This window comes from Mustela erminea, chromosome 16, assembly GCF_009829155.1.
Source record: "Mustela erminea isolate mMusErm1 chromosome 16, mMusErm1.Pri, whole genome shotgun sequence".
In the NCBI taxonomy this organism is placed as follows: Eukaryota; Metazoa; Chordata; class Mammalia; order Carnivora; family Mustelidae; genus Mustela; species Mustela erminea.
Genome location: NC_045629.1, coordinates 16,520,525 through 16,532,260, shown reverse-complemented (window position 1 = coordinate 16,532,260; position 11,736 = coordinate 16,520,525). Strand labels below are relative to the sequence as shown.

General features: G+C 34.5%; 1 pseudogene; it reads right to left on the bottom strand.

Annotated features, from left to right (window-relative positions):
- Positions 1-4,940: 4,940 nt before the first annotated feature.
- Positions 4,941-5,497, bottom strand: LOC116575517 (annotated as a pseudogene).
- Positions 5,498-11,736: the final 6,239 nt, after the last annotated feature.

The following is an 11,736-nucleotide window of genomic DNA, read 5'->3' as shown; positions in this document are numbered from 1 at the left end:
TATTGTTTGTATCCTGCTTAAGAGCTCTGTCTAATCTTAGTGGCATGCTTACTAGATTTTGTGTTCCTATGCACAATGCACTAAAGACCCAAATTAGAGGTCTCTTAGGGGATTTACTTACCCGCAGTAAAATGCAAGCCACTGATACAGGTTGACTTGAAAAAAAGTCTGATTTATAAATACTTGGAAACGAGAAGAAAAATTGTGAGCTTATTTTATAGGAAGGCATATCCTACCCCCACCGGTGTACTGTGAAACATTATAGATCCTCGAATTTATCAAATCCATGTAACTTTTATCTTCTCTTGGGATTGATTTTGCCCTGATGGAAAATGTACTGTGCTACAAGACATTGGTGATTAAAGCAAGAAGGCAGAAAATGTTACTGAAGCAGAGAACACCTGCTGCGAGCAGGGATGAAAAGCACTGAATGGAATAAGTGTACATGTGGTCAGCAAGAAAAGCCGTGTGGTGTGGACAATATCAGAGTCAACAGGATATACATTAAGCAAGCTGTTTTGTAAAGTTGATCTTAATTACATAATAGTTTTACAAGGTTGATTGTCATCCAGTCACAGTATCCTACAACATGTCAGGGGGAAAAGCATGATGGGTACAGAGTGAACAGAGACAGTCTGAAAACTGAATGTATGCTGATTATATTCATAAACTCAAATATAACATCCGTATGAATCTGAAGTGTATATATTTTCACTTTTGAAGGATGGTGTTTTATTTTTGACTAAACAAATACACAAACATCTATACTGTTTAGCATAGTTACAAACAATAAAGTTATGTGTGATACATAAACAATGAATTTGGGAACACCCAAAAGAAATAAGATAAAATAAAATGAAAAAAAAAAAGAGTAATTGAATTATGTGTCAGATATGGTAATCCTAGCAACAAATGTATATATAAAGGGTTACTACAGAGTGGCTAAGATTACAGTTCATTAAAAAAAAATTAGTAAGCGGTAGAGCAAAAGTCAGTATCCCTTACTCTAAAAATTAATTTCTGAACCATTAGTAAAAAATGTATAAATTTTTACCTTGCACAGAGTAAAGTATTCTATCCACTCCAGTTTGTGCATGTTCATGAAAATTTGTTTAAGTTGAAATGAAACTTATTCTTAGTGGCTGGTTCAATTCTAGCTTGATTCTGGGCTCTAAGTGAGAATATGCATGTTTGAGTTGGAAGAAAAAGAGTAAGAATATTCGATTGAAATGAACTAAGATGTTAGCTTATTTAATCCTAAACTGTCAAGAATTTTTAGAAGTCTTTTTTTTTTTTTTCCTTCCGAGAGTATTATGTGGGTTCTTGGCCAGTAGCCTGCTTTCATATAAACTTTAAAGGGAATTTCATGTTTGTGTTAAGTAAGGGACAAACTTGGGGTGCCTGGGTGGCTCAGTGGGTTAAAGCCTCTGCCTTCAGCTCAGGTCATCATCCCAGGGTTCTGGGATACAGCCCGCATTGGGTTCTCTGCTCAGCAGGGAGCCTGCTTCCTCCTCTCTCTCTGCCTGCTTCTCTGACTACTTGTGATCTCTGTCTGTCAAATAAATAAATAAAATCTTTAAAAAAAAAAAAAAAGAAAGGGTCAAACTTTCCTTAGCTATTTATTGCTATAGATTGGGAAGTAACAGCTGACTACTTTAGTCTGTATTTCTAGATACCTCTTAACTTATCCAAAGATTCTAAAATAAATATCATAGGTTTTTTTTTTATAAGGTGGTGGTAAAATTATGAAATTGTACACAATTTATGATGGCCTAATACTGATTAAAACATAGTCGAATACTAAAGTATTAAGGCTAATGACATCTTCAGTGGGAACTGTATCCTAGGAAGAGCAAATCAAGTGATAATTCCCCTAGAACTAGCACTATTGCAAATGTTTTAGTAGTTTACTATTATATTTTAGAAATTAACTCCAGTGTTTAAAAGTATCTGACCCAAAATGTTTTGGTCTTTTAAAAAGAATAGCATTTTAAAAATTATAAGCCTAAATTATAAAAGCAAAATCGGCATTAAGACCACATTCTGGATATAGTCATTGTTAATATTTTATTTTATTTCCATTTTTTTTCTTATCAAAGAAATTGAGTATTTTAACTGCTCCATTCTTGATTGCAATGAGTTACATATATGGAAATAATTTTTCTCAGAGAAAAAGTATCTCTGGAAATCAATGGGAAAATACCATTCCCTTTAATGTAAATTTTTCTGGAAGACATTTCTTATGTTGAGTAAGAAATGTTGTTATGTACTTTTTAAATTCTGTAGGATGTGAGCCAAGCTGAGGATATGTCTTGAATCTGTACACTTCTTTTCCTCTCCACTAATGTTGTTCTAGTTCAACCCACATTATCTCTTGCCTGAGGTACTGAAATAACTCCGTAACTTCTTTTTCTTCAATCATCTTTCTTTCAATTTTATATCTCTAGAATGCATTGTTTTCATAGCAGTGGTGATACTTACAAACTGAAATAAGATTGTACCACTTCTCTTTAAAGTCTTTCAATGGCCTTTTACACTGAGATTTAAATCTAAACTCTGATCTTGTCCTATAAAACTCTATATTACCTGATCCCTATCCTCTTCTCTGAATATATTTGGTAGTATTCTCTCCTTTATTTACTGTCTTCCATCCATTCAGATATCCAACTTCTGTCTCCATTTTTGTAATTTGTATCTTTCAAGGAATTTTCCCTTTTTATTTAAGTTGTTGAATTTATTAGTATAAAATTATTCATAATGTTTCCTTACTCTTCCTCAAATGTTTGTAGAATCTGTGCTGTTTCCATTTTCTATCTGATAGAAGTAATTTCTGTTTTCTGTCTTTATCAGTTTTAATGCTTCCCCTCCAAAACCAACTTTTATTTTATGAATTTTCTCTACTGCATTTCCATTTTCTATTTCATAGATTCCCTTTCTTATTTTTATTATTTCTTTTCCTCTTTTTTTTTTTTTAAAGATTTATTTATTTACTTATTTGACAGAGAAAGCGTAAGAGAGCACAATCAATAGGAGGGACAGAGAGAGAGAGAGAGAGAGAGAGAGAAGCAGGCTCCTTGCTGAGCAGGGAGCCCAATAGGGGACTTGATCCTAGGACCCTGAGATCATGACCTGAGCCAAAGGCAGGTACTAAACTGACTAAGCCACCCAGGTGCCCCTATTTCCTTCCTTCCACATATTTTAAGCTTAATTTGTTCTTTCTTACTTTCTTAAGTGGAAATATAAAGCTTTGTTCTTTTCTAACATAAGTTTTTAAAGTTATAATAATCCCTCTAAGCACTGCTTTAGCTCCATCCCACAAATTTTAGCATATTATGTTTTTGTCATTTTTATTTTAGTTCAAAATACTTGAAAGTTTTCTTTTTCATTTCTTCTTTGACTAATGGGTTATTTGTAAGTATTTTATTTAATTTCCAAATATTGGTAGGGTTATCCAGAGACTTTCTAATATTATTTTCTGTTTTAACTCTGTTGCAGTCAGAGAGTACACCATGTATAATTTTAATCCCTTTAAATTTATTGGGACTTATTTTATGGCTCAGCATATGATTTATCTACATTAATGTCCTGTGTGCATATGAGCAGAATGTGTATTTTGTAGTTTTTGAGTATGTTGTGCTATAAATGCCAACTAGGTGAAGTTGGTTGATAATGCTGTTTTAATTTTCTTTATACTTACTGATTTTCTGTATGCATGTTCTATGATTCATTGAGAGGGAAGTTGAAATCTCCACCTGTAGGTATGACTTTGTCTTTCTCCTTTAAGTTCTGTAAGTTTTAGCTTCATGTATTTTGAGGTGTTATTATTAGCCACATATAAGATTGTTGTGTATTTTTTATCGTTATGAAATGTCCTGTATCTCTAAATATCACTTGTCTTAAAGCAAGATAATACTCTTCATCTGATATTAATATAGTTACTCTATGCTGAGCCCACTGAAGGCTTGGATCCCAGGACCCTGAGATCATGACCTGAGCCAAAGGCAGATGCTTAACTGACCAAGCCTCCCAGGTGGCAAGTAGTCAATTATCTTTTGAAGAAATTTTTAAAAGTGAGAAAAACTGACTTTTTATATCCCAACATATTATCCTTGCTTACACATTCATTTGTATAGATCCCAGTTTCCATCTGGTATTATCTTCCTTCCAACCCAAATAATTTTATCATTTATTTTAGAACAGGTCTGCTACTTTCAAGTTTTCTCAGCTTTTGTTTGTCTGATTGTCTGAAAATGTCTTTATTTCATTTCCTTTTTTGCAAGATACTTTGGCTGCCATATTTTCTTTCAGCGCATTAAGGATGTCACTGTATAGTCTTCTTGCCTGCGATGTTTCTTGTTAGAAATTAGAACTATTCTTATCTTAATTCCCCTCTACACAATGTCTATGCTTTTTCCACTTGCTTTTAAAATTTTGTCTTTATTACTGGATTTTAATAATTTAATTATGATACTTTTTCTTGTGGGTTTCTTCGTGTTATTTTGGAGTTTGATGATCTTATTGCATCTATATTTTTAGTTTTATCAAATTTGGAAATTTTTCAGCAAATGTCTTGAGATATTTTTCTGCTTCTCTTTTTATATGTCTCTAATTATGTGGATTTTATTTTATTTATTTTTTAACGTGGAGTTTTAATTATATACATAGATAGCAACATGAGAACAAAGAGTTCTGAGGCATTATCTCTAGGTGAAAGGATTTCTGATTAGTAGTCCACTTGTAGTATGGCATTACCCAAGGTAACAAGGAAGCCTAGTATCATTTTTCCCGAAGAAGAAAACCAGTTTACTACAGTTGGTTCTGACTCTTCTCTACCGTTTTTCTATAGAAATACTGCTTTACTGCATGGAGTTTTCAGTTTATCTATAACAGATTAAAATGGGCAGAGCATGGAGCATTCTACTCATTTCCAAGTGAATGCTTCATATTCCTGGCTTTTGAAAGTTGTCTTTCCACAAATCTTCTATGACTACATATCCTTGTAAATCCCAGACACATAATGTCTCCCCATTGACCTGGACAAATATGATGGCTTGTTGTAAATAATAAAGAGAGGCAGCTAATCCCATGAACCCAGGTGGATACACCAGCTTCTTTATTTTTGAACCTCTAGCCAAGAGAAGTCCAACAATGCCAGCAAAAACAACAATACCAACTCTTGGAAAAAATCTAAGAGGTGCATTTTGGAGAGTTGCTGTGTAACGCCCACTGAACCAAGCTCTGCATCTGAGGCTTAGTCTGTGGTTGTATTTCCTGACACCAATTTGGCTATGGCTCACATTAATGTTGGAAATGTGAGATGCTGGGTCCTCGGCTCCTCCACCTGTTTAGACTGACCCTTAGAAATAGAGTGCAGTGAAAGCTCATTAACCTTCATGAAAGTTTTGTGAGATGAGTCCTTTTCAGATGATGCATAGACTTTGAAGGTGAGCAGACTCAGGCTGGCTGACCCCACAGACCTTAGAATTACCTTGAACATGTTGTTTGCAGAGGTGGCTCCAGCCTAATTACATGAATTTTAGACCTTTCAATATTGTCATAGAAATCACTGAGACTATTACTTTTATTATCTGGGAATTACTCTTAGCATTTTATTGCTGTGTGCTTTGGATTTGATAATTTCGAATGTTGTGTTTTCAAATGTAATAATCTTTTTTCTGCAGTGTCTAATCTACCGGTCTACTGAAGTTTTATTTCACATAGTATTCTTCAGCTTTTGAGTTCAATAATAGTTTCTATTACTCTCCTCCTTATGCTCTGTATTTTTTAAATAAGATCTTAAACGTATCTATCATAGCTATTTTAAAGTCCATCATCTATGATACTTATGGGCCTGCTTCTATTGACTGATTTCACTTCTGGCTATGGCTTAGAGTTTACTGCTTCTCCATTTGCCTTGAGTGTCTGGATTTTGTTATTTTACTTTAACAATTTTCTTTCTTTGGCATGTGGTTAATTTACATGCAGTGCAACTTAATCCTTTGTGAATCTAAAGAAAGCTTTATTCTAGGACTATTTCTGAGTCATGGGCCATTATTAGCCCTATTTCTAATATATGACCTTTCTCTACTGAACTCTAATACCCTGAGTATTCAACAGACTCTGCTTGGCTTATGGGAATTCAAATGTCTCCCTGCTCTGCTTGAGCTCTAGAAATCATTTAGCTTCCCCAAGTGCTTTGTTTGGCATTATGAAGTTTTACCTTGAACATAATGCAATTTTATGTTCAATAAGGACTCAAGAAGATCCCTTTCAGGTTTTTGGAGCTCTTTTTACATATAGTTCCCTCCTCTCTGGTTCTCTCTTTTTTTTTTTTTTTAATTTTTTATTTTTTATAAACATATATTTTTATCCCCAGGGGTACAGGTCTGTGAATCACCAGGTTTACACACTTCACAGCACTCACCAAAGCACATACCCTCCCCAATGTCCATAATCCCACCCCCTTCTCCCAAAACCCCTCCCCCCAGCAACCCTCAGTTTGTTTTGTGAGATTAAGAGTCACTTATGGTTTGTCTCCCTCCCAATCCCATCTTGTTTCATTGATTCTTCTCCTACCCACTTAAGCCCCCATGTTGCATCACCACTTCCTCATATCAGGGAGATCATATGATAGTTGTCTTTCTCTGCTTGACTTATTTCGCTAAGCATGATACGCTCTAGTTCCATCCATGTTGTCGCAAATGAACATGCCCGATCTCGTCTGATCTCTCTGGTTCTCTTTTATGCCAAGCCCAGCTACCCCAGCCTCGCTGTGCTCAACTTTTGTTCTTTCTTCCTCCAAGAAATGGTTTGTAGGCTGTAAGCAGAAAGTTGAGGCAAGGGTAGAAGTCACTTTGTCTGTTTCTTTTCTCTTAGGAGCCACCATGTTGTACTTCTTGTTTTTGAATGTCTGAAAATGGGTTTTTCTCTAATATTTTGTCCAGTTTTCCTGTTGTTTACCACCAGAGGTCAAGGAGCTGAAAACACAAATCAGGAGCAAAGTTTTTCTCCAGCTGCTCTGGCCATTTTTTTTTTTTTTTTTTGGTTCTTCGAAAGGAAAAATAATCAAGTTGGTATTTGCCTGAAAACTGTTGCATTTATCCATTCTGCTTAGAAAAGTCTTCCCATGCATCTCTACATGCATCCATTTTATCACAGTCTGTAATTATCTTTTATTTATTTATTTTTTACACGTGTAATGTCACCTCTCCCCTTGCTATGTAAGTTGCACAAGGAGAGAAATTAGTACTCCTGTATTCTTCAGCCTCTTGCTGGCCCACAGGCAGGAGCCAGGAAACATCTTGAATATGAGTATGAATAAGGGTAGTATCTAGCCACATGCTCTGAAATTTTAAGGTAGGGAGATGCTAAGCAACATAATAGTGAAGGCCTGTGGAGTAGGTTATGCTTATGTGTTCCTGTAGAATATTCTTTTTCATATATAGCAAAGAATTAAATCCATTATTTTCACGAGAAAAAGTGTGACTTTAAATTTTAGATATTTAGTTGTATTTGATACTTCTCCATATGCAGTCTAAATTTGCTATACTTTTATTAGGAACATAAATGTATAGTTTCTGGCAGTTCATTTGAAATAGAATTGCTTACTATTTTCTCAATATTAACCAGTTTTATTGAAATATACTGGTTTGGTGGTATTTCAGTTTGGATTGTGATAACAAAAATACCATAGAATGGTTGGCCTTAACAATAGAGTGCTGGAGTTTGGGAAGTCCAAGATCAAGGTGCCAGCAGATCCAATGTGTGCAGAGAAACTCTTCCTGGTTTGCAGATAGCCAATCTTCTCATCTTCTTGCTGGATCCTCACAAGGGGAGAGATTCTCTCTCTGGTGTCTCTTTTTGTAAGGACACTAATCCCATTCATGAGGACTCCATCTTCATAACCTAATTACCTTCCAAAGGCCCCAACTCAAATACTATCACATTGGGGATTAGTTTTCAATGTATGAATTTTGTGGGGACACAGTCAGTCCACAGCTGGTGGAGAAAATATTGCTGGAGCAATGATATATATAAACACTATGTGCCAGTTTTAAATTTGGTTGACAATGAAGGGGCTTGTGAAATAACCGTGTTCACGTTACTGATTTCAATTCTGAGTAGATAGAAAAATAGCTGACCTAAATAGTCATGCTGTACTTAGTTTTACATTCTCTTTTTATTAATTACCCACTTCACTAAAATTTAGGTCTGCATTTTCTTGAACTTTTAAAAAGAGAATATCCCTATCCAAGATCTTGGGATTTGATATTCTTTTAGTATTACTGGCCTACATGATGGAAGACAAATCCTCTCTTCAGCTGGGGATTGGTATTTGAGAGCATAAACAACTTTGTGACAGGTTGGTCCTGCACTTAGTTATAGAACTATCTTGGAATCTGTAGGATATTTTTAAATATTTTTCTTTGTTTATTTTTTTAATTGTTCCTAGAGCTTTGTATTGTGATTATGTTTATGGACTGTCCATCTTCATCAGGTATTGGTAGCTTTTAGTATTTCATGCAGCATCATGAATATATTTTGGTTATAAACTAAAACATTTAATTTTTAAAAGTTATGCCTCATGATAATATCATTTTAATCATAAACCTTCTTAAATTCATCTGTGCTATACTGTCATAATTCAGCATAAAACTACAAACTTAAACAGAACTTTAATTTATTCAGGTAAATCAAGGATATAATTGATAGTATATATAATTTTTTAGATATTTTCAAAAACATTTAGAGAGTATGACTTCTCTGTCTAGATGATAATAGCCCAGCATAAATATTTAAAGACATAAAAAAATTCCTATGATGTGGTTAGAGGCAGGTATTTATTTAATGAACTTTACACATAAATTTTCAGATATGAAAGAGAAGGATCAGTTCAAATCCCCTCCGTATTTCTTGAACATTATGATATTTAAGCTATTGTATGAATACTGTCAAGATGATAATGGACACCACTAGTAGCTTTTATGTGGAAGTGGGAGTGCCTTTCAAGGTCTCAGGTAACCATGGTCCACTTAGATTTTTTCATCATTGAGAATACTTATTCTCAGGCCCACTTTTTCTAGAGTCCTAAACATGTCCGATGATAAGCTGGAAGCCTCATCCTCACAAGTAAGTGAGATATGGAAATAGCTTTGTTGTGCTAAATACGGTGTCTACTTTTTTAACTTTTTGCTTTTTAAAAACACTCTGCATCCCTGTCAGTCCCCTTTCCCAGCTTGCCTTCCCTAAAGGATTAAGATTTACTTTGTTGATTATCCTTTTTCTTTTTCTTTCTTTCTTTATTTTTTTAAAGATTTGTTTATTTTATTTGAGAGAGAGAGAGAGAGAGCGAGCAAGCATGCCAATTGGCCACAGGTGGGGGGGGGGACACGGGAAGGGAGAAAATCTTAAACAGACTCCCTGCTGAGGCTGGAGCCCACCTGGGGGCTTGATCCCATGACACGTGACCTGAGCTGAAACCGAGTCAGACGTTCAACCGATTGAACCACCTTGTTGCTGATTATTCTTTCCTTTTAGATTGTTTGGGCTTGCTTCTCCCTTTTCTTACAATAAATGGAAGAGAGAAAGAGGGAGAGAGATGATAGTTAACTTCCTTTTGGGGAAGAAAATAAATTTGTAAGATTGAACAGAAAGGAATAATATAATGAATATGATAACCAATCATCCCTTTGTAGGTATCTCTGCCCTTTGGCATAGTTGCATTCCATACATATTTATTAAATAAATGAGTAGATTAATGAATAAATCAAACATATCAAGATATTTTAAACATTCTTATAGAAAGAGGAACATTTTTTTCCAGGCTGTCTAAATCCCCAGGCCTGGAAGAATTAGCTATTTAAATCTATCCTTTCATTATTATGTAAATGTATATATGGTAGATATTTAAGAAATAATGAAAATTACTTTTTTTGTGATTAACGCAGTTCACCCAAATCAATCACTGATGGCTCACTTTCTGTTCAATAATCATTGTAAAGGGAGTAGGAAGGTCTCCAGTGGGAGAACCCTGTGCATCTATATACATACAACTATAACATTGTTACTTTATTCTGCAATTTGTAAACTAAAGAAGGTCAGTTTGTTAACTCATTGTGAATAGTTTATTTTTATTTGAAAGTTTTTAATGTTCAAAGGTTTGGATAGAAATTTGCTGATAATAAGGCAATTCGTAAGCCTCACCATATCTTCTGACCTTTTTATAAGTTGTCCTACTTCAGACACTCACTTTCTTGTGAAGTTTCAAATTCCCCATTTGCTTTTTTGTACTCAATTTCTTTTTTTCCATGAGTTTAAGATGTTTTTCTAAGAGGGAAAAGTGTATCAATAAGTTCCTCAGCACTGCTAAAATTATCAGTGAACATCTTGTCAGACAGTGATGTGTGAATCTGTTTTGTATGCCTCTATTCAAGGCCAGGTTTGTTGATGGAGGGAAACACTTTTTCATTTTCAAACCCAAATCCCACCCTGTGTAGAACACATTAGTATAGTGCAGAGACTTCTGTGGGAGAAGACATCATTTTAATTTGTTTTGTAGCTTTCTTATTTATCTATGCTTCCACAAACATTAAGTTTAAAACAATGGACTCTACTATTTGCTCTTTGGATTCATTGGTTGCTTTGAGATACTCTATTCCTTTTCATTTAGACAGAATTCTTTAATTCTAAGAATCTGTAAGTTAGGAGTTGAGCTTCTTTGTCATGTTCTTTAAGGTCTTTTGGTGCTGGTCCAGCCTGCGTCAGCTTCTGTAGTGATCTTAGAATAATTTACTTATCCCCTAATGCTATCTATGAAAGAGGAAGTCAACCAGGTTTGTATAAAAGCAGGATTCTAATGTGACCACTAACATTAAGTCACTAATGTGACCCTCTCATTAGCTATTACTTTCAATTAGGTGTTCTCAAACAATTAGCTTTCAAGCTGCACGATCTTATTTATAGCATATACATTCCCTGATGAGAGAAGAAATTACTTCTGGGAAACCTGAGTCTCCAACTTTTAATTTAGGTACTAAATTCAGACACATTACCTCAGTTGGACTTTCTTCTTGTGGAATTACTAAGCTCAATTCTCTTGATCATGTGACACTCTAGGCATCATGAGCCTCTTAAGAAGAGAACTACTAGACTCCTTGGGTGCTTAGAGCACACAGGGAGATTAATGCAGCAGAGACCTGCTCTTTGGAAATAGCATTAAAAGTTTTCAGATTTTCAAAGCATTCCCAGGAAAAAAAATCCTCACAGCTTATTAATATCATTTGAAACCATGTATTTGTGGGTTCCTGTTCTTAAACATAGATTTGTCAGAAGTATTTGTTGTTGCTTCTTTGACTCTGTTTTCTACCATGAAATCTGAGACTCTGGAGTTACTTTAAATGATAGTCCTGATGGAGTTTTCAAAATCCGTACTAATACTTATTGCAAAAATAGTCACATGGTACTTTACAGTCTGTATTAGACATGCTCATTTTTATGTCTTACTTCTGCCTTAAGATTAGGTTCTTAAAATTTAAAATTTAGAATTAAGTATTAATTTGATGGAAACTCTGCTTTTAAAACCACCACTGGGGATAAAAACATATGTTTATAAAAAATAAAAAATTAAAAAAAAACCCACCACTTACTGGGTTACAATAAATTAAAATTGAACTTGTAAAAAAAAATAGTCACATACAAAAAATAATCATATGGTACTTTCTAGAGTGCCATATCAAC